The sequence below is a fragment of the Crocodylus siamensis genome, chromosome 5 (genome assembly GCF_052110815.1).
Source record: "Crocodylus siamensis isolate JL-2025a chromosome 5, ASM5211081v1, whole genome shotgun sequence".
In the NCBI taxonomy this organism is placed as follows: Eukaryota; Metazoa; Chordata; order Crocodylia; family Crocodylidae; genus Crocodylus; species Crocodylus siamensis.
In genome coordinates, this window is record NC_143399.1 from 185,777,579 (window position 1) to 185,803,876 (window position 26,298).

The 26,298-nt window shown below is 43.1% G+C and overlaps 1 protein-coding gene across 2 annotated transcripts in view; it reads left to right on the forward strand.

Moving 5' to 3' along the window:
- Positions 1-22,233: 22,233 nt before the first annotated feature.
- Positions 22,234-26,298, forward strand: part of SVIL (supervillin) — a 200,437-nt gene continuing 196,372 nt past the window's right edge. Inside the window, exon 1 of one of the 2 annotated variants that reach the window (XM_090047480.1) lies at positions 22,234-22,349. The gene's annotated coding sequence lies outside the window, so the exon portion shown is untranslated. Of the gene's footprint in view, positions 22,350-22,577; positions 22,706-26,298 lie in introns of those variants that run through there. The other variant, XM_090047481.1, reaches the window with a different exon arrangement.

Sequence of the window (26,298 nt, forward strand, 5' to 3'; positions counted from 1 at the left end):
TTTCCAGTGCAGCCCTTGGCTGGGAAAGCCCAGCTACTGGCCCCAACCCCAAGGCTGCACTTTTCCTACCTGCCCCTTGGCACCAGGATTTTTTGCCCCCCAAGCCCTTTGCCCCATCCTAAACAGACACCCACCTCCCCTGTGAAGCAGCCAGCCCCCCCAAGCCCACCAAACCCTACATTCTGCAAGCCACTTCTGGTGCTGGGCTTACCAGTGTTCACCAGTGCCGGGAGTTGAGGGAGTAAATCAGGGTGGGAGAGGGACAAATGGTTCACTGGGGGAATGGTTGTTGGTTTAGGGGGACTGAAAATAGCCCCTGGTCCGGGGGGGAAGAGAGCTCCTCATTCCAATCAGCCCTCCCCAATTCTGCCAAACCCTCCTGGACCCCACCAACACCTTCTCAGACCTCACTTGTCACTTGTCCCCCTGATCCCTCCAAGCCTGCCCAGTGGATCATGTTAGCCCCCAATCCCCCATCCATGGACCCTGCTTGTCCCCCTGATCTCCTCGCTGTGGACTCCACCTGCCTTCCCACAACTTCATGGCAATAGCCCCTCCAACCCACCAGAACCTGCTTGCCCCCCTGACCCCACCAAGCTTCCCCACTAGCGCCTCCATCCTGACTCACTTTAGATTGGGTGGCCATTTTTAACTCAATCCAACCTCCTAAACTCCCCGAATAGCTGCACATACCCAAAATCCATCGCCATTTTTACAGATTCAAATATAGTTTAACATCAATTAATTGAAAATTTAGGTGAGGAGAAATTTTAAAACATGAACAGCTACATTATATTTCAAATTGTATAGCCATTCCTCAAACCAGGTCAAGGTGCTAGGTATGCTTGAATTTGCACAAGGAGTAAGAAGCAAGAGTAAAAAGAAAGGATTTTTCAGTAGTTCAGGCAATATTTGCAGAATGTCTAAACAATGAAAATAGACTACTGATTTTCTATGTTAATAAGTATTGAAGCTTTTTTGACTGCTAGTAACTTGGGCACTGTAGGACATGGTTGTGAATTCCAAGATTCACCTGATTCACAATGACTCCAAGTTATTTACAGTAAAGTCCCATGCTGGGCACCAAAAATATACCTGGGAGCTCTGTGCCAAGGATGTTTGTAGAAAACTTAACATGAGGTTTTGTTTCTCCTTCATTCTTTTGATCATCTATGGGACAGCCATATCAAATAAACCTGAAGCCCCCAGTTCAGTTGCACAGGTCAAGATTCCCTGTGCTACCTGCTATGCCAGACCTCCAGAACTGTGTCAGCTTGTGCGTGATAGCCATGAGGAGCAGGGAAAAGCTGCCTATTTGTGTACAAGGTTGGTGAGTGTTTCTTGTGGTTGAAATTAGCCTGCTTCATAAATAGGAAAGAGTAAGGGGAATTATTGATACACCTATATATACGCAGAGAGACATAACTCTATATGGGATGTAAATTATAAACAGCACTGAACTGTGGATATGTCCTGAGCTTTTCCATCTTCTTTGGGGTGATACCTCAGACTGGGACACAGTAAAATGTTTTTGGAAAACAGTAAAATTGACAGAAAAAGAAAATATTAGGGAGATCCAAACTGTCTCCAAATGTTGACTGAATTTGGCAAATACTGTCAGCCAAAAACGTAATGAACAAATACATATTAAAAAAAAGTTTCAATATTTTTACTTTTGTTTTGAAATTAAAATTTGACCTAAATTTTAAAAGTGAAAAATGAGATCAACACATAGTTAAATAGTCAAAAATGAAACATCAAGGAAATATTTTGGGTTGAACCAAAATAATTTCTTTTTCAGTTTGATTTCCTCAGGACCTGCAATGCCTCCAGTTTAGTAGTATTGTCCCAGATAGAGCTGATTCAATATTTTAAAAAGCAAAACAACACAAAAACTACATAATGCACAAATGTTTTTGTGACTTCAGGTATGGAATTTGATTTGTCATGATGCAGAGCTTTATTATTCATTACTTGGAAGTGTTTAGATAACTATCAAATATTTGATCCCCAGATGTTCTCAGAGTTCAGGAGAAGCTACTGTTTATCTCAAAATCAATACCATAGAGTTCATTATTTTTATTCACCAATTAATTATTCTCTGGTTTAAAAATCCAACAAGGGGTAGAAATGATGCTTAAGAGTACTAGCACAAAGGACAAAATAGTAAACTTGGCAAAGTTATAGGATCCAAACAAGCCATAGGCTTAAAATTATTCATGGAAAATATTCAGCAAATGTTTAGGAACAGTCAATGCATAGTAAAAAACAAACATGTTCATGAATGATTCCATAACCAGAAATGAGGCTAACCTCATAAAAAATCCAATCACCTCTAGCCTAAATGGCCGCATCCAGACGAAAGCAGCTGTGTGGTATGTGGCATCACAGACATATCTGCAGCGCCACACAGTGCACATTAAGCTTTTCTCCATGCTGTAAGGGAGCAGTGTAGTGGGGTTTTTTGACCCCTGGATATCCAGGGGTAAAAAAAAATCCATGCAAAAAAACAAGTGGAGTGGTACATGCAGGTTCAGCGTGCACCACTCAAAACCGAAGTCTGGCCAACCAGAGCCATGCTCCAGCTGACAGCCAGGCTCTAAGCAGCAGGATCACTGCTGCTGCAGCCCCAGGAGACCTCCTGCTGAGGTCAGCCCAGTGCTGGCCCCAGCCTCCCCTACCCCACCTGGGGTAACTTGCTGTGCACCAGAGAGTGCGTGGCACAAGCGTTCTCTGGGGACAACTAGTGGTGGCACAAGAAGTCCTGCTGCTAGTTGTCCCTGGGGAACCCCACGTCCATGCTTGCGTTCCAATTGTGTTCAGGCTAGTTATTTCAGATACAGTCGTTATTCTGGGACTTGATATCAACAAGCAATTGATGGGATTGCATGATAGGGGTTTTGTCACATTTTTAGTGGAGTGGCGTCTTTCTTTAAAGGGTCCCTGATTTTTCACACATGCCTCTAAACTTTCATTGCCAATGCTAAATTTTGTTCAGATGGATTTTCTATCAAAGGAGAAATTTGGCAGGTATAACTTCTTGGCTGTAAATCAGTAAGTGGAAGTGGGAGGAGTCAGCAACTGGATACATTTTATGTGAGCCAGATGTTATTTCCACCCTGTTCTGTCTTTCAATTCTAGGGGTAATGATAGTTTGGGTTTTTTTAGATTTATCTTTAATTGGCTTTTAGCAATACAAATGCTCCTTGCCTTTAGAGCTTGCATCATGGTGGTCCTTAGCTTAGCACTAGCTAAACTGTTTTATTTATTAGGGTCTCTTCATTTCTCTCCATTTGTCCAGATTACTGGATATAAACTGACATTGAGTGAGGCATTTTCAGAAATTAAAAGTGATTTGGTGAGATGGCGTGAATAACCCAAAGCCACCTTACACAGCATCAATCTCATTAGGATGGTGGATGCCTCCAGATAGTATATCCTCTTTAGATGTCCCATTTTAATCTTCTGGAAAAGGGATTTGAGAGAGAGAAAGAGAGAAAGCATTTGTTACTTGAAATAAATGCAAAGCACAGGCTTTGAGTGAATCAACTGCAGACACTCAGGTAAGGCATTTCCTAGTTTTCGGCTGAATATTTAAGTATGCCAATAATGAGCAGTCGAACTACTTTGTGGGGCAGAAAAAAGAGATTAAAAAAAGAATAGAGATGGCCACATTTAGATTCCTTTATTTGATTAGAAATCATATCTGCCAGAGATTTAGACAACGCCTGTGTTTTAATGTACTGTGCAGGAAAGGATTATTGTTCCACACCACCGATGTTTCCCAGGATTGATAATGCCAGATTGTGGGCATATGGCCTGCTGGTGGAAAGTTCCCATGTGCTTCATTGGAGAAGGAATAGTCCAGTCAGAGACGCAATTGAATCAATGCTAAGGAAAGACTGTGAGGAAACGCTAGTTAATGGATCTGTATAGATGATTTCAAATAATTGTTTTTAGCTTTTTGCACTTTGGTTTCAGTTCTGCAAGTCTTTGAAGTTTGTAGAGAAACCGTTGTCATGTACAAATGTTGTGTGTGGTTGCAGAGACGGAAGGTCATCCTCCATTTTAAAAGGCGGGTTCTGTGCTTTAGGCAGCGTTGTATAGGAACCAGACCTCAGCCCAAACTCTCATGCCCTTCCACAACTCTCATTTTCTTTCCAGACCACATATTCATAAAGGAGTAGTGGTGGGAGAAGAGTGGCTAGGTCTCAGGCAGGGAACTAAACACAGCTTTTATCATGCTTATGAGGTATTTAGTTAGACACTCTCCCTTTTGGAGTTAATCCCCTTACTAAGTAGAAGTAATTTGGTGTTTTACATGAAATCTTACTATTTTGAATTTTGTTTCATTCTGAATTCCAACAAAAACAAAAAATTCTGAAATTCCTACAAAACAAAATTCCCCAAAAGTTCATTTAATGTGAATTGAAATATTTGACCTTGAGGAATACCAGAATATTCCACGTTGACTAAATGTTGGGGTTTTTTTACATTTTAATTTGAATGTTTATTAACAAAAAAGGAAAGACATTTCAAACTAAAAGTCAGCGTAGAACAAAAAAAATCAAAACCTTCTATGCAGAAAACATTGTTATGGACAGGTTGAAACTCTTAATAATTTTTTTCTCTCAATGAAATGTCAGAATTGGCATGTTCTCATGGGAAATTCCGGTTTGGATGAAACGACAGTTTTGACAGAAAAAGTATCCCAGTAGGCACTGCACCGTGGTTATTGTTTTTATGGTTTTGATTCTTTCAAGATAACTTAATTGGCATATAGAAACTCCCCATGTAATACAAAAAGCTATACAGATAGTGAGCACAGGGAGGGCAGGGAGGGCAAGATTGCTCCGGTTTATTGTGAGCATGAACTACATGTGTGAGGAAGTAAGGTGTACTCCATGCTACAGAGATTTGCCAGCAGCAGTTCAATGAATGCTCAAGACCCCTTGCCCACAGCAGATCCCACTACTCTGCCAGCGGCACCTTTGCTAAGTGAAATAAGGCTCCTCTCAGTACTAGCAGGCAAATAAAGGCACATGGAGACATTCCCATGCTGCTAGCTGGCTGCTGCAGCCCGTTCAGCAGCCAGTGCCTTCGCGCAGTACACTTGGCAATGGCAGCCCACCTGGAGTCACAGAGCTACCTAGAGCATGTGAATGTGCACATGTGCTGGTGGCTGGGCAACAGTGGCTGCAGTCCACCATGCAGGGCTAGGTACCAACATTCAAAAAGCCTGAGGTGGAACTGATCTAAGTTGAACAGTTTTCTGTAAGCGGTGTAGTTTGGATCGGTAGCAAATAGAAAACACATTCACCCTTTGATGGGGACATAAATCTTAAACAGGGTTCCACTAGTTTTTAACAAATCTATGCGTTACAAACTTCTGCTCTGTTACAGGTATAGACCACTTTTGAGTGCTGAACTGCTGTTTTGTTATGGGTATAGACTGGTTTCCAATCACTTATACCAGTAAAAATGTAACATTTGTACCTGGCCCAGAAGTTCTGGTGGCAGAGGCAGCTTAGTATAGATATAGCCAAAGGTGAAGCAGTGTCTATAATCCTCTATACTTAGGCCCCAGTTCCTGTGTTCCTGGGACAATGGACAAAAGTGGTTTCATGCATGGGCAACTGGTGCCTCCCGAGTCTCAACATGGCCAATGGGTGTGGGTGTGGGGGAGTTCCCCAGCAGCCAATCACTGAGCCAGTGGCACAACCAGAAGTACACTTCCACCATCACTTCCAGTTTCGTGGCTGGCACTTTGAGGGCCCATCTCAGGGGGTGCAGGTGCACCCGCTTGCACCCCCTACACATCACCAATGGTTTCATGTTACCTTTGAATAGCCAAGTTCTACAGCAGCAAGGGACCTGCTTGGCCCACTGTGTAAATTAAAGTATCTTCAGTTTTAATCAATATTTTGCTTCCCATGGTCCCCAAAAAACACTGCAAGGCACACGATAGCTGTACCACACCAGGCTCCAGCCAGACTTCTGCTCCCTTAACATTTCCCCTTTCATGCAGATCAAAGCTGGCCCATGGTCCTGAGGCCACCTCTGTCTCAGTAGTAAAGACCGCCACCATGATGTGGTATTCCTTGGAGGCTGTTGCCATCCCTTTTAAGGTTCTGTTTTGCCAGCCTAAAGTGACTAACGTTTTTTTCAAGCCCGCTCAGTTTCTCACAAGACTACATGTTAATAAAGGAGTGGGGCTGGGAGCAGGAGACATGGACTTAAGCACAATCTTGTTGTGTTAATGAGGAATTTAGTTACACTTTCTCCAGTGTAAAGTTATTCATGCAACTAGACAGGAGTAATTTGGTGATCCTACAGAGTCCTCTTTATACAGGATCAATTTGCATGTGCCTTAAATCTTTCCTAACTGCTCATCGCTATCACCTCATACTTGCATACTGACCATTCTGCATCCACGTAGGACTGTGTGCTTCATGAATGCAGTATAACATCCACTGATAGATCCAAAAAAGTCAAGAAGTTGCTATTAGACTCCTGTTAAGCCATATACTTTTGGAGTGAAATGTAACACTTTCAAAAGCACTTTTATAGCCCAGCTATAATTTAATGACATTTAATTCTTCTAACATTAGATATTGGAAGGTTTCATTTTTCCAAGTGTCATATATTTGAGAAGAATATGGAGTTGGATTTGGCTGCAAAGACTGGCAATAATTAAGACTAATAAAAACACTCTCTTTTACATACGCACAGCCAGTTCAACCCTAGCATGAGAGAGTGCATGTTCCAGTGAAATGAGCTAAGCCGGCTTACCCCAGGGCCAAGTCAGCTAGCTGTAGAACGATGCCATTCAAACTTTTTCCTTCCCTAGACCCACAGTGCACATTTGGCTTTCTCCAGTTTGTGACAAGCCTGCTGCAGGTACTGGAGCATTTGTTGGTTTTGGATATATTCCAGAATCTTGGTTTTACAGGTTATTTGAAGATATTTTAATTGGCTAAAATGTGAATATCTCAGTTTTAATGAAGGAGACTTTGGGGGCCTGATTTTCCACAGCTTTACATGTTGTGTAGTTGTTTATATCTGTGAAAAGTGGGTGTAAAACACTGCATAGAAAGGAACTTTTCAGAAGCACAAAGGCCACTGATGTATCAGGGCAGCTCCAACACACAGGGCAGTACTGGCAGCTGTGAAGCCAGGGTCTAGCTGTGGCAATGGTGATTTTTTCTCCTCCCTTAGGCACCCAATTCCATCTGGCTTTCCATGGGAAATCAGCCATCCATGCCTTTGAAGACCTCTTCCTACATGACAGATTCTGCATCGTGACTCCTTTCTGCTGCTCCTTTCTGCTGCTCTGCCAGTGCAATGGGACCTCATAGATGATGCAGCTGGCAGCCATGGGATTCTGCTGGCACAAGCTGCTTCTCTACTTAGCACAGAAGAGCACCACACCTCATCCTCTTCCTTCCTGCTAGGGTGTAAAGAGCCTATTTAGGAGGAGGCACGTAAGACTGAAAAACCAGCTGCAGATAGGCAGAAGTTTACAGGATGCCTGACTGGAAGGTTGGGAATCAGCTGCAATATTGATAATAAATGAGCAAGTGTAGAGCCACAGAGAGGGTTACAAGCACCAGGAGCAGAGTTCAGAGAGACAAAAGGAAGGCTTTGGTGCTAGGGGAGAAGCACAGAGCCTGGGTTGACTTCTCAGGTCTGAAGAAAGACAGCTGGTTTTAGTATATTTGTCTGTGTGTTTGTTTCTTTTGTGTTCCTTCTAGAATTCAGTCTGTCCAAAAATCTGAGTGGTGCTACATGCTATTTGTTTTCACTAGGGCTTCTCTAGTCAAACAGCCCCCTTTATCTGTTTTCAAAGTTGTTTAGACCACCAAAAATGGTGGGGGAAGAGGTGTGCACATTCTGGATCAACTGAGGATAAATTTCATATAGATCCTTTGAGTCCAAACACAGCACTGAATTCCAGAGAGGAAGTAAATATGTTCACTCCTCTAATTAAAGTTATACGTCATTTAATTTTGCTTCCATTGCATGGATTTCTTATGAGGCCTCTGCTGTTGGACTGTTTGCACTCTTCTGACCTTTCCATGATGTCTGCTGAAGGAGTATTAGGTTGGGAAAATGAACAGTGGTCAGTTAAACAGTGGCCATTGGAAGATGTAAATGCATCACAAGAAGTTTTGATATTCATACTGAAGTTTTGCATCAGATTATATAATCAGAAGACTGGCTGGAGTAAAAAACTAGTTTGAAAATAAGGTAGTCACACAAATCTCTATGTCCAGTGGGGTCTTGTTTGGTAGTAGAATGCCACTCCTAAATTTGTATTTCTGGTGGATGCTCTGGGACCATCCCCTCCCATGTTCTGGCTCTATATCATAATGACCCTATCTCCAGCTAAAAAGGCCTAAGCACTGCTTCCTCTTTAAAATGTAACTGGATTTTCTAAGTGGGACTATATTAAGGCTGTGCTGGTAAGGGATTGTTTGGTTTCTGGGGTTGGTTGGGTTCCTGCTGAAAAAAAGATCCAATACCTATGTTTTGTTTGCCCCCAATGAACCATTTAATTTTCAGATTATTTGACTCTTTTTTTAACAATTTTGCTTTTAATTTAGGACAAATTCAAAATGAAAATGTCATTTTAAAATCAAAAGTCAAAACTGTTTGTTTTGAAAATCCTAGTGAAACATATTCCATTTTTTCAGCTGATCAATATAGCAAATAGTTTCAGAATTTGCAAAATATTCTGTGTCTTCTTGGCTGCACTTTTCTGTGAAGTTACGAGTCACAAAAAGGAACTTCAATATCTGTCCCAGATTCTTCCAATATCTGAGCATGCTGCTTTCATATGGCTTCTACTGACCAGACGTTGTCAGGACCCTAACTCATAATAAGCTGTAAGATACCCAAAAAACTGCTTCAAATGGACACACAAATAGTTTAGGTTGGATGTATTTCTAAGAAAAAGATTGTACAAAGCCACTAAGTAGGACCAACTTAATGAGATGCAGAAAATTTGAAAAATATTTTTATAGTGTAAATGCAGTGTTGAAAAGTGGGAGACAACCATATATCTGCGTAAGAATCCAAAGGTGAAAGGGGGATGGGAGACCAATATGTGTCCTTCTCCTCCTCATTTCTGTCAATGGGTAGTTGACACTGAAGAAATGCACATTAGCAAAATGAAACAAAAACTATACCAATAGTAAGTAACTACATTTTATACTTCTGTTACTGCCATTTGTTTGAGAATCTCAAATAATTATATAATCTCAGATACTAAAAACCTGTTTTAATATCCTGGAACAGGGAAAGGATGATTGGATAATTCAAGGTTTTTCTCTTATGCTTCCCAGGAAAAGCCCAGAGCCCTGCTCCTGAAACACCTCAATCACTACAGTCCCCAGAGACATTAAGTGCCTTTTGGTTAACCAAGAGAAGCATGTGAGCACTGGATATCCAAGGACAGAATTCGCTCTGTGTACAATCTTGTTATTGTGCTCTTAAGCATATCTTCTCTTTCACAATCTGACTTAATCCATTTTCTCAGTACAGTTCCTGAGAAGTCAGGTGAGGAGGGTAAAACTGAGTTCACTTGAAAACCACGCTGCTGTCAGTGCTAATGACTGCATTCATTCATTCAGCAGTGCCATTCCTCTGCACGCCATCTAGTATTACTCTGCTGAGTATTGATTCCCGAAGCCTTCAGTATTTTGATGCTATTGCTTCCTGAAAGTAACTTGTAGAATTTTTCCTTTGAGAAAAACAATTTGCATTCTTTGGCCCTGTTGCACTTGTACGTGATATGTGGCTAAGCAGCTGACATTTTTTGAAACCTTTATGACAAAGATTCATTATGTGCTGGTTTAGCTAGAACATGATTGTAAGTAACTACTTCCATTTTATTAAAAGGTTACTCATAACCTGCAATCTGACCCCCACCGCTTGAAATCTAATAGGTGAAGATAAGAGTGTAAAATTGAGGTCAGTATGCTTTTCAACTGGAAAAACTGCCTTTTTCCCATTCAACAGAATTAAATTAACATTATTTTTTTTAATAGTGAATTTAGTGTTTATGCAACTGAGTACCTAATATCACAAGCTTGAGCTGCATGTTGTACAGATGAGCAACGTATGGAAAAAAATAAAGGATTTTTTTCCCCCCATTGTGGTGGCATTTGTGTTTCCCATCTGTTCCAGCCTATACATTCTGTTGATATTCCCTTCACAAAGTAAACTGACTGTTAGGATCATCTTATGCAAAACTCCCATGGGGGTTGGAAGGAAGAGAGTTTGAGTCATATTATAGGAATTCAGTAGCAAATTATGTGGGGTCAAAAGCACCTAAGGGAAAGACATCATTTTCAAGTGTACATCATGTGTTGTAGAGTAACTTCAATAGAAGAAACATCATTTCTGTGTAATCCTGTTAGTTTTATCTTTAAATTTCATTGCACTAGCAGAGATAATGATGGTGTGCTTAATAAGTATATTCTAATAAAGTGGAGAGAGAACCAGAGACCCTTTGTTTCTGTATTGCGCCCTGAGGCCCTGGCTCCTTGCCTGCCCTGGAACAACTCTCTGCTTGTTCATTTCCCAACTCCCAGTCTAGATTTGTGGGCACACACACTCCCTTCCACAGGAAGATGTGGAGAGGAGGAAGGGAACCCATGTCCATATTTTGCTTCAGTCATGCAATGCTGCTATGGCTTTGCTCATGTAACTCTGGAATCTGCATAAGAGTGGATAGAAGATAATGGTAGTGGAGAAGTTCTTGTAGCTATATTTAGATGCACCAAGGATTTACTTACTGCATTTGCAGAATGCTAGATATAGTGCAATGGGGTTTGTGTGTATTTTTGTGTGCATATATGGTACGTTTTTGGGGGAGGGGAACATAAGGGCAATTTTGGAAATACATGGTTTTTTGCAACATACTTGATTTTTAAAACATGTACACGACTTGTATGTGTCACTGATTCTATTGTGACATTGCAGGACAAAGATTAACAGATAATCATGAAAAAATTCCATATTCTGAAAAAGACAAACTGAAAGTGCCTTGGTTTTCAGTTTTTCCAGTGCTGTAATTGCCTCAATACTGAAATGTTTCAGATTGTATTCCAGAATTCTTTGCAGGAAAAAAAGTGTGTATTTTTTCTAAAATCATATAGTGTATATCAACTGAGGGCACAATATCCTTATCATCAACAGCAAAATGAACAGTAGCAAATGGAAATAAATGACAGCAGGAAATGGAAATCTGTATGAAAACAGGGCAGCAAAGGACCGTTCCTGTTTATCTGACTAAAAATAATCAGTGAGAATATTTGTGGCAGTCAGAAGAGCAGGATTTGATTCTGTGATATAAACCCTAAGCTAGGACAGCAGATGTTTTAACCATAGATTTTATCCTGATATCCATGCATGTCTGGTCTATTACATGAGCTAGCAGAATCCAAGACCCAAAGTTTTTAAAAAGCATATTTTTGTTCAACTTATGAATTTTAAAATAAGTCATGCCGTCCTTCTCCCATGGGCTGCCTCTTCAAAAGCCAGCAGCTTCCTGGAAATATTATTTGGGCAATTAATTTTCTTGGGTAGGTGCCATGTGGGAACCAACTGTCTACTCCACCCAAAAGACCCTGCTTCCCTGACCCATTTCTAATTCTTTGTACCCCTTAGTTTTCAGTTTTTCCTAGGCTGTAATTGCCAGAGCACTGAAATGTTTCAGAACTTATTCCAGAATTCTTTGTATAACTCCCTTTTTAATGGCAAATAGATACATATTGAAAACATATCCAGACAATCAGAGGATCATTTTGGGATATAGCCATTTTTCTTTTTCCACCTGCCCTCCATATTTTCCTTATTTTTGGTTGCTTATGAGACCAATGGTTATTATCAGTTTATTATTACTGTTTTTCCATAGACTTTCTCATATGTCAAGTGAATCTGATCCGGAGTTCAGGCCCATAATTACACTGGATAGTCTCCAGGAACTCATAAATAAAGTGGTGGTGGTTGCTTTGGCAGGCAGATCTCCCTCTAGTTCTGCTCTTCTGAAGGTGGACAGGGGCCCTGGCTCTTTTCTAAAATTCCACACTTGCCCTTGAGTTTTTCACACCTACTTTTAAAAGACCTTGGGCTTTCTTATTCAACCCCTGGGGTAGTTAGGCATAGGAAGAAAAAGCTATTAACTCTGCTATATTGTTCAATATATTACTGTAGAGAAGCAATGGAAAATATAGATGTTAACATTTCTCTGTCTGTCTTAAAATCTGGCAACATCCCAGGATCCGGATATATTTCAGTCTCTGCACCCTGGCCTGTTCACTCACACTGGAAGTTTATACTCTGTGCTACAGGAGGACACATGTTTGCCATATTAAAGATAGTACTGGGCTGCAGAGTCCAGATACAGGTCTGAATTGGATTGGAACTTCCCCAAAAGATAGAAGGGTCTGATCCAGATCTGAGCACCTCAAGTCTGGGAGTGTACTGGTAGTAACCTAGGGTTTTTGTTTAAGCTGGTTCCTAACCATATTAGTGCAAATGGGCATACTGCGTAGTTATAGAGTTGAATTGGTCTAGCCTAGATTGAACCCAACAATGCGCCAGCTGCTTTTTTTCTGGTTTGTTCTCTATTTTTTTCTTGGATGCTTCAATTCAAGAATATACTGAAGTGCTTTCCTAAATAGGGACGGCTTCCTGAATTGGGTCTAATACTAATTTATACCTCAAAGTTGCCAGACTGACAGCCAGGGAGACTGCAGCGTTCTGTTCCGTCCCTGAACTGGAATGGATATGGGTAGCGCAGCTTGCTCACACTACCTCAGCCAAAGGGCCTCACCCCAGACCAGCAAGATCTATCTACAAAGGTCTTTTTAAGCAAGCAAAGGTTGTTTCAGGTTTTGTGCCTATTCAGCAGTTGGTCCCTCCCCAAAGGCATTAGCTGCATGTAAAATTAGCAGTTGCTACCACTGATCAAAAACTGAGTATGTTCCACCAGTGCAAATCGGAAATGTCATCCCAAATGTAAACAGGCTTCAGGTTGTCCATTAGCTCCACTCAGATGTGGATATTTATATCCTATAATAGGTCTGAGATCACTGCTCAGAGCAGTCATATGATAATGGTAGCATGGAAGGAATGGTCCAGGAAATATGTGATAGGCAAGTTTTCGTGAGCAGTATCTTTTACTGGACCAACTGAATGGTTGGGATAGATTTAGACAAGCTTTTGGGTACTGCTGTACTCTTCAGGGAAGGACTGTAGGAAGAGTACAGTGATACCCAAAAGCTGGTTCACATTCTCAGCAGTGCCATGGAGACGCAAATCTCTGCATTCCATGACAATCAATTGGTGCCATTGTATTTTCTGCTGAGCATTTTTCAGAACAAATCAAGGTACTGAAAAAAGCAAGAGGATGAAGTTTCTGTTTGTTTTTCCCAAATCTCTTTCAAGGATGCCCATGTTTCACTAAGTATTTCCTTGTGCCTCAAAGTACAGCTTTTTTGCTTCCCTAATAATTCTAGTACCTTTGTGGCTTACAAACATTTTGGCCAGAGGGAGTTTGTTTATACTAACTTATATGGTTTATACAGATCCAATTTATGATTCTTCAATAATTTCAATTCATTCCTGATTCTTTGGGCATTATAAGGTCTAACAATTTGATTGCCCTTTTGGACAATCCATCCCATACTGCTTTTTAAAACTGTTTAAGCCAGTGATAAGTGAAATAGAATCACTTGTGTATTTGGGTCACCTCATGAGTTTCCAGAATGAAAATATTTAGGCTGAAGATGGCATGTGATTTATTTGCTGGTAAAGCTTTTACTAAGTCCAGAAAAATCAATTTTGTTTCCTGCCTGGACAACAGCGTTTCTGCTAAGTGAGTTGCAGTTTTTCAATTTTAAAACTTCCATTATTGGACTTTTCCAATATTTGAAAAACAAATAAGCAGAATGTTGTGTCAATCACAGAGAAAGCAAGTTTAACATTTCAATTACTGCCTTTCATTCGGGCAGTTTTCTCGGGTCCATTTTATTAGAACATTCTTCAAAGGGACAAAATTTAATCTCTGTAATGCTGTCAGCATTTAGATATCCTGATCCTACCTTTCCCCCTTGAAGCCAAGTGAAAAACTGTTGCAGTTTCAAACAGAAGCCTAATTTCAGAGAAAACCTTATACTGCATTTCTTCTTGCATGTAAGATAAGGAATAAAGGGTATTTTGGAGGCCACTAAGTAGCCCACGATTTTATTTTTCTCTGTTTTATATTTGCCTTTTTTTCCTGCTACTTTCACTTGTTCTTCCACATCTACCCTGCCTACTTTATGCTTGTGGGAGATGTTGTGCTTCCCCATTAAGTGATCTGACCACACTATTGTGCAAGTGTGTACACACAACAGTATTATCCTGCAATTAAGGTATTTGTGCCTGGTACCATTGTGCCCACATGATATAGCAATGTTCTGAAATAAGCGCTTAGCATCCTGGTCAGAAATCCCACGGTATATTTTTTGCTGCTGTGCTCTGTGCATTCTGTGCAGCGTGGAACCTCTAGTGGAAGTTAGTAGAAACCTAGGGTTTGGGATCCAATTAATTGTCCCCATGATTTCCTTGTTTTATCATGTCATCCACCTTTCCTCCTAAGCCAGTACAATTTTCAATGTGCTGTTCAGCAGCCTAGAGAAAGCACTAGCAGCAGCTGTGATCCTCACAATGATCAGTATAAACAGGATGTTGCAAGAATGTATGTATTCATACTGACCTCAGAACTGGGGTAAAAAGGGTACCTGAGGAGTAGGAAACTGAAATCAAGCCCATTCCTCCTTGAGCTGCTTCACTCAGTGGAGTGAAGCTTTTGGGCTCAGCCATCCGGGAGTGACCAGTGATGTAGGATGATGCTGTAGGCCTATGCTGTTCAGAAGCTTAGGATGTCAAAAGCCATTTTCCTACAAATCCATGCAGAGATGGCACCAGAGCTGCTGGAGCAGAACACCTACTTGAGAGTAACCCTCAAGATGGAAAAGCAGACTGCAATTGTCATCTGGAAGCTCATCACCACTGCTTGCTACTGGGCAGTAGCCAACTGGTTTAATGTTGGAAAAGCAGTCAACAGAGCTGTTATAATACATTGCCATAAAAAGATGCTGTCTAGATGCTTTCTAATTCTATTCTGGGGACTTTGAGGAGAACCACATGCCTGTTCTTTCATGTTCATGCCTGGTCTCAAGTTCTTCAACAGAAAGGCATATTTTTTCAGACTGGTACTGCAAGGATTGGTCGATTACCAGTAGCAACATGGGGTGGTTTGAGTAGGACTGCATTGCCAGGCTCTTTAGAAACTCTGAATTGTTCCTTTCCTGGTGTTTCTAGGGCCTTGTTGGACTTACTCAGGTCATTTTGGGAAACATTCCACTTTCCCTCCACTTTCCTCTCCAACGTTTACAGGGCTTATCTATGCTGTGGCAGCAGTGGGTCCAGTGAGGATGGAGCTGAATACACACTGCATAGGCTCTACCCACTGCTATTCTTCAGACTCAGAAGTCCACCCTAGGCATACTGAAGACTGAGGATTCAAGAGGAGGCATAGTAGGACAAACCTTCACTGATGCATCTTCAAGTTTGGAGCAGGTCTGTGGATACATCTCCAGGAGCAGGTCTGCAAGCACACGTGGTGAGGCCTTGAGTGAAGCATGCTCAGTCCTGTCCTCACTGGGATTTGCCCCTGGAATGGTGTAGACAAGTCCTTATGGGATAGTTAGATAAAAGAAAGAAGCTGTTTAATGCTGAATGGTTGCAGAATAGCAGTGGAATATGTACGCAGGAGGCTGAAAAGCAGATAGAGGAACTTGAAGAGAACTGTATGATTCTTGCTGTGTTTTGTCCAACCTTCGTGAGACCAAGGGAGAAAACCTTGCCAACAGACACCAAGAGAAGGTGGACAGATTTGTTGAGGGTTTTGAACATGCAGAAAGGCAGCCTCCATGAAATGCTGCCACTGCTCAGGGGCATAGACCCAGGGATATATTTTGTTCCTACTTGGAACTTGGTACTCCCTGGGAACAATGTGTATGTTTTTATAAGAAATTTTAATCATGGTCACTATACCTGCATGTGTACATGCTGTAGTGCAGACAGTTGATCAAGATAATTTGCTTGGCGATTTTAGTATATGTTATACAGGGATTTTAATATAGTCCATATTTGGATTTTATTATAACTTACAGGAAGTGTCAGTGAAGATGGATGTTAAAATGAATTGTTTAATGAACAAGTAAAATGAGGTAGGTTTTTTATTAGTTTGTCCAGGAGGCTGAATTATAAATACAAACACTTAAATTAATTCTAATAAATTACTATTAAAGTATTAAATGATGAAGCATGCATGCAAAATAGGATGCAAATACAGGTCTCATTTGAAGCCCAAAAAATAAATAAAAATGCAGAGTGTAAACCAACTTGTCCTTTAAAGTCACACATTTCTGTCCATAGAGACCTGAAAACTCTTGGCTGCATCTTGGGGCATAGGTGTGGCAAAAAAGCCTGTCCCTAGCAGGTGAAGGTCTCTAGGAGGGTTGTTTGCCTCTTCAATATCCACAGCAGTGGTGTCTGTAAGGGCTTAGTTATTTCCTTGTCCTTTTCTTTTTCTTCTTTTTATCATTCTTTTAAGAAATGTCCCACCACACTTCCTCTGACCTTTTATTCCTCTCTTGGGATGTGCACAATAGTTCTTTGAAAATGTCATCACTTGAGCTATCTTTATAGGGTGTAGCAGATAGATGAGCAAGTAGAAATGTGTCTCTGCAGGTTGTCCATGAGGTAAAGCTTGATAAACATAGAGTATAAAGGAGACAGGCTAAGAGATACCAGTACATTTTAGATGGCTTTTCTTACTTTGGACAATGTTAACCTAAGGTAACACATGTCCGCAGCAGGCAAAGGAAGATATGTCCTGTTTTTTACCAGGATGGTGCCATTGCAGCAGGTACATAAGGGGAAGGAAATTACATGCTCTGTGGACAGAACTGAGATAACTACCCCACCATATAATCTCCATTCCAAATTACAGCAGTATCTTTAGTTTAAGTCTTTTTAACATCCACAGAGCAATGTAAAACACACTGCAAAATAACGAGAATTCTGCAATAAACCAAGGGATATGAATTCATTAGGTTGTCTTAAAATGTCTTACTTTTGGGAAAGATTTGAAGAGTATGACATGGCCAGTTTATATTACAATTCCTTGTGTTGGCTAATGGCTGAGCATGCTAATTAAATCTTGGCCCAGATAATTGATTCTGGTGATGCTTTTTTTTCTTTCTTGTACATGCTATTATAAAAAAGTGCCTTTAGTTCTATTTTATTAGGATAACCCCTGAGCTGTAGAGGTCACACAGATGAACAGACCAGCTGATCCAAACAGCCAGCAATGCAACATGGGATACCAGGAGAAACTGGACGAGGTGCAGCAGTTGTTTTAAGATGGGTGTGCATTCTTACCTACTTTGTTGCAGGTAGACTCATCCAACATCTAAGGAAACCCTCTTCCAAAGTGGATTTAAAAATGTTAATTACAATACTGTATTACTTGTAACAAAACACTCTGGGGACACAAGTCAATTTAAGACCCTGGGGGTCTTTAAGAGGAGGCTTGATGCCTACCTAGCTGGGATCATTTGAGCCCAGTTTTTAATCCTGCCCAGGCAGGGGGTCGGACTTGAAGATCTACGAGGTCTCTTCTGACCCGACTTATATGATATGAAGCATATGAAGTTCTGTGTTATCTTGTGTTGCAGAGCAAAAAGAGACAAAAGCTCTGGCTCATCTTCCCAGGCCTTGTTGTCTTAGTGTGAAACCTTAAAGTTGAGGTGCTCCAGGCACTGGTGCATAGTAGAGATTTTTTATGACACAGGCAAGCTTGTATTTATATTTCGGTACAAGACAGGTATTTCTAGGGGCAGGGCAGGGTTCCTTACTTGAGGTTTCTGTAGGAGACAATTACCAGTACAGTTGTGTAATGAAGTGGGTGACCGGGGCATAGGGGGGAGGGGGAACGTGCAAAAATAGCAGCAGCTGCGTTGCTGCTCTTTGTATTGCCCAAGGTGCTTGAGTTTCTAGTTACACCTTTGTGCCAGTGTGCAATTTGTTACCACTTCTGCTTAAGCAAACAGGACTTGTACACTTTTTGTAAATATGCAAATGAATGTAAAAAAGGCCTGGCTGCACATCATGGATTTCTGCTCCAAAAGGGCCTTAAATTTGCTGCTGGTTGGCAAATGGGCAGTGATAACAATAGAGAAGATGAAAGGCATACCCAGGTGTGACAGAATAATGAATCCTGGTATTTAATTGGAAATTAGGATGAATTCAGTCTTTCTCTAAAATGGAAATGTGTTCACATTTAGGGGTTTTGCTTAGCCACATCTCTATATAATAGCCTTCCATGTGTCACGTTTTTCAATTTTTTTGCGGGAGGGCGGGATTCCAGTATCTCATATCTGGATACTCACCTTGCTGGGGTCATCTAACTCCAGCAGTCTTTCCTACCTAAGCAGAGGTGGACTGGACCTGATGATCTTGTCCCTTCCAGCCCCTAACATCTATGAATCTATGTGGGGTCACAGAACACAAGGTAATGTTACATTGATATAAGTACCCAGATAGAATAGAGCCTCCCTTCTTTATGTTTCTGTTAGAGAAGCTCTCAGCTCTACTAGCTCATCTAATGTTAAATGATTTTTTTTGTGCATTTTCTTTATGACATACATGGTATGGCCAAGTTTGTGCTCTTTGTGAAATTTGTTCAGTAGCATATATTAGGACTGTCCAAAGGATTAACCGCAACCCCTGAGTTCCTGGTCTTGGCACCATTTTCCCAGTCACTATTTTGTTATTACCTCTAGAGTCTCTTGGCTTCTCCTCAGTCTCCTAACTTCCAGTTCCTACCTCTAACACTGAAGATGGCATGGTGTAGCCCACAGGGTCCAGGGAGGTCATGGCCAGGGTCTTCAGAGGAATCCAGGGGTCCCATGTGGTGCAGGGGCACTGTCACAGCAGTGTGCAGCCCACGCAGCATGTGGCTGAGAGGCTGCACAATGTGTGGCCGAGGGGGTCTGTCGTTCCTTGCCACTTAGAAGTTGGATGGCCCTGGTATATATAGAATTGACTGTTCCTAATTGTTTAAAATGACATCCCCTGGAAGATTGTGTGCTTTGCTTTCCCCTTCCCATGTGGACAAATGTTTATTCATCGTACCAGTTAGTAACAGTGAGAACTGCTATGTTACCTTTCCTTCATGTCCCTAAAGATCCCTTGATTCTAGAACAAGCAAGATTTAGAATAAGGTCTGAGCAGAAAGAATAGAATAAAAAGTAATGGAGAATATCTGGCAGGGAAGCAGCAGCACATTCATTGAATTGTTACCCTCAAAAGGCTGTTTCCCAAGGCGCTTCTCTCTCCGAGGAAAAGCAAACTTCTCAGTTTATGGATTACCTGGAAAATGTATGTAAATCAAAATTAAATAGCAGGTATTTAAATTAAAAAGATGAAAGAAAGGTTTTCTATTGCTGTCTGTGGATTATAGAGAAAGCTCATTCCAGAATTGCTGAGAATGGAGCCATTCACATCTGTATGCAAATACTTGGAGTGGCATAAGTTAAATTAGTTGATCTCCCATCTTGTGCTCTGATAGCTTTCCTGGAAAAACAGAATTCTTTTCACCATAATGAAATTTAAAACAACCCCCAGAAAAAAACTTAGTACTGAATAAGGAAGAGCTCTTACTATCGGAGTAACCCTGCACGTGATGTTGCTTTTAAGACCTGGCTAGATTTATTTACACCAAATAGGTCAGGGGTGGGCTTGACGGTTAGGATACCCTCCTAGGATGAGGGAAACCCGTATTTGGATCCCTCCTCTATCTGACTGACACAGGACTAGCGCTCATGTCTCCTATATCCCATGAAGATGCCTTAATCACTAAGTTGTTGGGTATAGTGAGGTGACTGTCTTCTGTTGAAATGTTTTATAAGTAATTGAATATTAATTGAGCCAGAGAGAGAAAAAAAAAAGATATGTGACTGAGTACTGTCCAGTATTTAAGATACTTATGTAAGATGTTGGTGACTCGCATTCAAATCTCTGCCCCAGCACATAGCTATAATGCACAACAACTTCTCACCCAGGTATGAGCTACAACCCTCTCAGGATACAGTTCTCCAACTTGCCCTCTCAGTTAGCTCCTTACCAGTCCCCATGACACAAACATGGCTCCCAACCTCACAAGGATAACTACAACCTCCCCAGCTGTCTCCCATACAGATGCAGCTTCCCCATCCCTTGTTTGCCCCAAACCAGGTAAAATGGGAATTACAAAACAGCCCTCCCCTTCTTTCCCGGGTAAAGGTCCTAACCACTAGGTTAGTGGGTATTCTGGGTGGGACTTGTGCGTTTCTCTGTCTCTGTCTCTTTATGAGAGTAGCTGACCTGGTGCCGACAGAATTACTGCATGAGAATTCAGAATGGAGCTAGAAGACCCATTTTTTAAAGAGATCTTCCCAAAACCACCCATCCTAGCCTTAAGACAGGCACCAAACCTCACTAACCTCATCACCAGAAGCAAAATTCCTACACACTGAATGGATCCAGACAATGCCAGGACAAGAAATGTAAAACCTGCTAACATATCTCTACTACCCCCCACAATTACTACACCCCACAACAGAACTATCACCATTCCTGTATCTTACAGCTGCACCTCCAGACATGTAATATATCTCATCCAATGCACCAAATGCCCTGACGGAAAATATGTAGGAGAGACCAAAACACGATTTATGACACATTATAACCTGCCTAACATCTAACTCCCCAGATACCTCTCTATTATTTACCAGCTACATTCATTTCTCCCCCCGCCCTCCCCAACCTGCCTCACACCCATTGACTCCTCAGTTTACATCTTCACTGGCTGCCTTTCTTGCATGCATACCAGCCTCTGGCTTCTTCATTCCATCCAGGAAGTGCACACACCAACTGTAGATGCTTCCTCAGCCTGACAAAGGTTATTTGTACCCAAAACCTTGGCAAGAAGAATTTTTCCAACTATTTGAGCCTGATGGCTTTACCCTGACAGGTCTCTTTTACACTATTTCAAGGTTAGAGACTAGTTAGCTATTAACATCGTATCTGAGGGCCTAGTTTTTGCATGCTGGGGTTTGACTACATCTTCACAGGCTTGTTTTCCCAAAGAATGATCCTAGGGGAGGCAAGGCCAGCAAGGTCAATACTTATTCGCTTGGCTTGGTTGGACCTGGCATGGCTGCATGGCAGCAAGAATTTGCTCCACTGGGAAGTCATGGGGGATGCCTGCCCTTGCTGGGTCTGCTTGGGAAAGCAGGCCTCCTGGCAGCAGGGACTGGGCCATGGCCTCCATCCAGTGGGTGCTGGATAAAGGGGTTAGGGCAGGGGCAGGCAATTATTTTGGGCAGAGGGCCGCTTACTGAGTTTTGGCAAGCCATCAAGAGCTGCATGACAGGCAGCCCAGGGCAAATTAACATTAATTTTCTAAATTTTTTAGGGGCCTCGCAGGCTGGATAGAATGGCCTGGCAGGCCGCATCTGGCTCCCAGGCTGCACTTTGCCCATCCCTGGGCTAGGGCCTGGTCTCGGGGACGGGGATGTGAGGGGCTTCGCTCGTGGTCACTGGCCTAGGGGGGAGGTGTGAGGAGATCATGCGGCGGCAGTGCCATCGGCGACTGGTGCCTTCGCAGTCCGGGGGGTCACCCCCAGACACCGGTGACAGCGTCTGCCTTGTCGGGGGCCACATGCCCTCCATGCCGCACTGCCGTAGCAAGGCGGGGGCGAAGCGAAGGCGCCGCCCGGCCGGGGTAGGTGCGGGCCGGAGCCGTGAGCGGCTGGTTTGGGGGCACAGGTCAAGGACGGCTCCCGCCGCTGCGCGCACACCCTGCCTCTGCGCCCGGGGCGCGGGCGGCCTGCTGCTGGGGCTTGGCCCCGGGTGCCCAGCTTGGCTGCTGGGGGCAGGAGGAGGGGGCAGGACCGATCTGCACCGGGGCACAACGGGCTGCAACAGATTTTTTGTTTGTTTTTTACAACTGGCTGCAACGGATTGGGGGAGGGGGAGGCGCACCCCCGGCCCTGCCCTGCCCGGGCACAGAGCCTTGAAACAGCGGCCGCACGAAGCGCGCCGGGGCCGCCCCCTGGCTGCCGCTTCCCCTCCCCGCCCCGCCCCGCGCTCCGCCCCGCCCCGCCGGGAAGTTCGCCCGCCCGGCCGGCCGGAGCCCGCTGCCTTTGTTGGTGCCTCGGCCCGGGCCGCCGCGCACGGAGGTGAGTGGCCCGGGGCTGGGCGGCGCCCTTGCACCGCCGCTCTCTGCCCCCGGGGAAGGGCGCCCCGCCGGCTGAGCGGCTCCCTCCTCTCTGTGCAGCCGGCAGGTCGTTATGTTGCCGAGATGGACCTGAAAGGCTGGAGGCTGCCAGCGAGGGAGGAAGGGACCCTGCTCTGCCGCCCAGCATCCGCGCCGGGCGCCGGCCGAGACCGACCTAGGCTGAGCCCGTCAATGCCCGGGTTTATGTCCTTAAGATACTGATCCTTTTCGCTGCCCTGGAGCCGCCTCGTGTCTTGACAAGCTCCTGCCGCAGCGGGGAGAGCGGTGGAGGGGCTCTGCCCCCTGCTCTCGGCGGAGGTTGGCACAGGCCGGCGGGGAGCAGAGGCGGGTGGGCTCGTGGGAGTGTTGCTTGTCCCTCGGCGGGTGTGCGAGAGAGGGGGAGGACGCGGTGGAAGTGTCGCTTGTCCCTCTCCTGTGTCTGCATCGTCGGTGCGGATGTGCGAGAGTGTCTAATTGTGGCAGAGCTGGAAGTGCCAGAAATTTGAAAGGATCAGCACGATATCTAGTTGCCGATACTGTTAGTGGTGTGCTTGGCCCACGGCCCAAAAAACGAGTAGGTGAGGTGCCTGAGTTGCCTCTTTCCGTAAGAAGCCAGCCCCGGGGTTATGTCTGCCCCTTCCTGTGGCAGCTGGGTTTTGTGTGTGTGTGTGTTTTGCAGTCAGCAGTGTGAGTAAAAGGGACTATAGCATCCAGGCAAGTAAGGGCAGGGAGGGAAGCTGAAAGAAGACTGTTGCCTACAGTGTGTTACAGAGCTCGTAAATAGGAGCAGGCTCTTGCCTGAAGCATGGACACCTAGTACTTGCTACAGCTGACTATTGAATGACAGCTTTGCAAACAACGCTGCTTGTTTTGTGAGCGCAGTTGTGGATTGTGATTCTTAGGAGACCTTTGAGAGGGTCTCGCAGCAGTCTGCCTGCGTTTGGGTTTATAGCTTAGCAGGGGGCATTGGGGGGGAATCTAGAAAGCAAACAAGTTGAGAATTTGCCATTTATTCTGCATGTTGTCAGGGCTCAAGCAGCTGTTAGTGTCATCTGAGCTGAGTCGCCTCCGATGATATCTCTGGTACTGAAGGGCAAAGTTCTTATACGAGTTAAAGTGTAGTTCTTAGAGGGATGGTTCACAGGTGTTCAAAATACACGTGTGGAGGAAGTACCTTGTATTAAATGAGACTGCTTGTTATAACAGTGAAATGCAGTAGTTGTTAAAAACAAAACTTAGCTGCATTTTACGAAATGGTGACAAACTTTTTCTTCCAGTACTTATAGAATAGAAAGTAAAAACCACTTTTGTCTATATAGCAGAAAATTCTGTTGCAGAAAATTCTGTTGCTTGGATGTTCCCTGTATATCACTGGCATGATGGTTTGGTATTAACCATGTAAGGATCTCCAGGTTTTAAACTAGGGATGAAAGGTGATTCAGAGCCTGATGTGTGCTCCACCAGAGAACAAACTGTTTTGCCATGCACCCAAATTTTGGTAGTAGCTGGTGTCAATAGCTCTTCGCAGAAAGGCAGCAGAAGTGACATGAGGCACCTCTTGAGTAGCAGGTGCATCTTTCTGGAGAGCAACAAAAGGCAGGATTGGCATAAGGGGTGCTCCTGTTCAAAGTGTAGGGAGAGAGAGGGGCTAGGCCTCTGCTTTCTTCAACCACATTTAGTACAACTTTAATGATCTTTTCAGGTTCTTTTGCTGCCTCCAGACCCAGCTGACACCCTGCTGAGATGCAGTGAAGTAGTTTTACTCCTTTCAGAGTTGTTGCTTTAGGCTCTGGCTGACAGGCAGTGTTGCATCATTTACACTCAAGACTGCTTTTTGCAATCATGACAACTAGAAATTTACTCTTTAAAACCTGAACAATGAAATGCTGAAGTAACTGTAGGCCTGTGGGAGTTGGGTGTCTAGAATGGGTGTCTGCTGCCTTTTTCTTAACCTGGCTCTGATACTATGGCAGGGATGGGCAGTTATTGCGGGCAGAGGGGCGCTTACTGAGTTTTGACAAGCCATTGAGGGCCGCATGACAGGCAGCCAGGGGCAGGTAAATATTAATTTTCTAAAATTTTTAGGGGCCCCGTGGGCCAGATAGAGTGGCCTGGCAGGCCACATCCAGCTTGTGGGCCGCATTTTGCCCACCCCTGTACTATGGTCTTCTTTTGTGATGTAGGCTGGACTAAAATGATTGTATTCCCCAGGAAATGGGGTGAAGCTGCCATGGGAAATGTCTTGGGCATGTTTTTAGCAGGATGGATTTGATTTTTAAATCCAGTTGACTTAAGTCATGATTTAAATCATTGGTCAGGAACTCTCAATTTAATCATTGTTTTCTACAAAAAGTGCATTCTTGTAGATAATAACCATTGTTCAAGGCTATGGAAATAGACTTCAGGATAGTCAGCATACGTTGTACACTTCTCTTTAGCCCGGTTTGAGAAGTTTGGCTATGACAATTCCATCTATTTTGTCATGATTTTGTTCACAAATTGCCATCAGATTAAGCCAGTTCTCAATATATCACTCAAAACAGTCCACTACTGAGTTTCATCGCACGTCTCCTGGCAGAGTTAGTTTGGTTCCTCCTGCTTTCTTCAGAGCAGCTGCTGCAAAGTGGTTATTATGGAAATAGTTTGCAATTTCAACAAAGTTCTGCTCAAAATGTTTCTCTCGTTTCTGGTGCCCCTACTTTCTTGCATTTATCTCAAGACTTCTCTTCCTTGCCCAGATCTACTCCACCCCCAGCAATCCTCTATTCATTTAACTTCTTGAAATGTTGCACTTTGAGAGAGGTAAGGGCTTGATTATGTGTATGGGTAATTTGCAGAGAGACAAGAGGCCTGATGGGTAGGTAATCGGGTCTGTTATCTCCCATCTCCATATGTTGCTGTTAACAAGGATGTTATCTCTGGAGACATCAATCCACAGTTTGAGAACCGAAACTAAGCCTTACAGAGATGCTGAATGGGATCTTTTAGAGTGAGCACTGAGTCCTGCTGGGTAGAGTGGTTTTCTTTAAAGTTTACTAATCTATCTTTACCAGTCTCTGGCAACCCCGTAAGCTTGGGCCCCTAATATAGTCCATGGCTTCTTGTGACCTATTTTTAGAGAACTTTTATAAAGGTTACATGTATATATTGTCTGAAATTGTATAGAAGTAGAAGTTATAATCCCTATTCCATGATGATATTTTTGAGCTTTAACTTACGTTCAGTTAAAATTTATAGGTTTTTTTCCCCTTAAAAGCATCTTAGCAAAAAATGATTAAATCATAAAAATCTAAAATAAATCTGGGGGGGGTTAATTAAAAAAATATGTTGACTTTTATACACCCTGGTTTTTAGCAATATAGTTATGAATGAGAGTCCTGTGTACACGCGAGTGTCAATTCATGCCAAGTCTGCCAGGTTGTAACTAGCATGCCTTGCTTCCCTAGAGGCATCTTTTTCAGCGTCATTTCACTAGAAAATGTAACAGTTCCTAACTGAAGTGGGGAGCGCATACTAGTTCAAGCACAGATGGTTCTGTGTCAGTGCTGACCATGCTGACTCATTCTGAATTGCTGCAGTTTTTCTCCACAAAAACCCTAGCACCCTGGTCTAAACTAACCCTTTGCGGGTACCTATCCCATAATTCCTGGCGTGGGTCCCAGAAGCAGCAGATTCTTGGAACTTGGGAGATTTCAAAAGGCCACTGGTGTACTGTGGGAGAACTGTAAACTGGTTTGATGTAGTTTATGCTGGCACTGAAACAATTCGGACTGAGCAGGTATTTAGTCTTAAAGCAGGCCTGACCTGAACAGTGTTTGATTATATGCATAATCCCTTTGCGGCCCATCCTACAAGCATGGTGGGAGATCTCTTGCTCTTGGCATAGTAAATTTTAGTAGAGACAGGCCTAA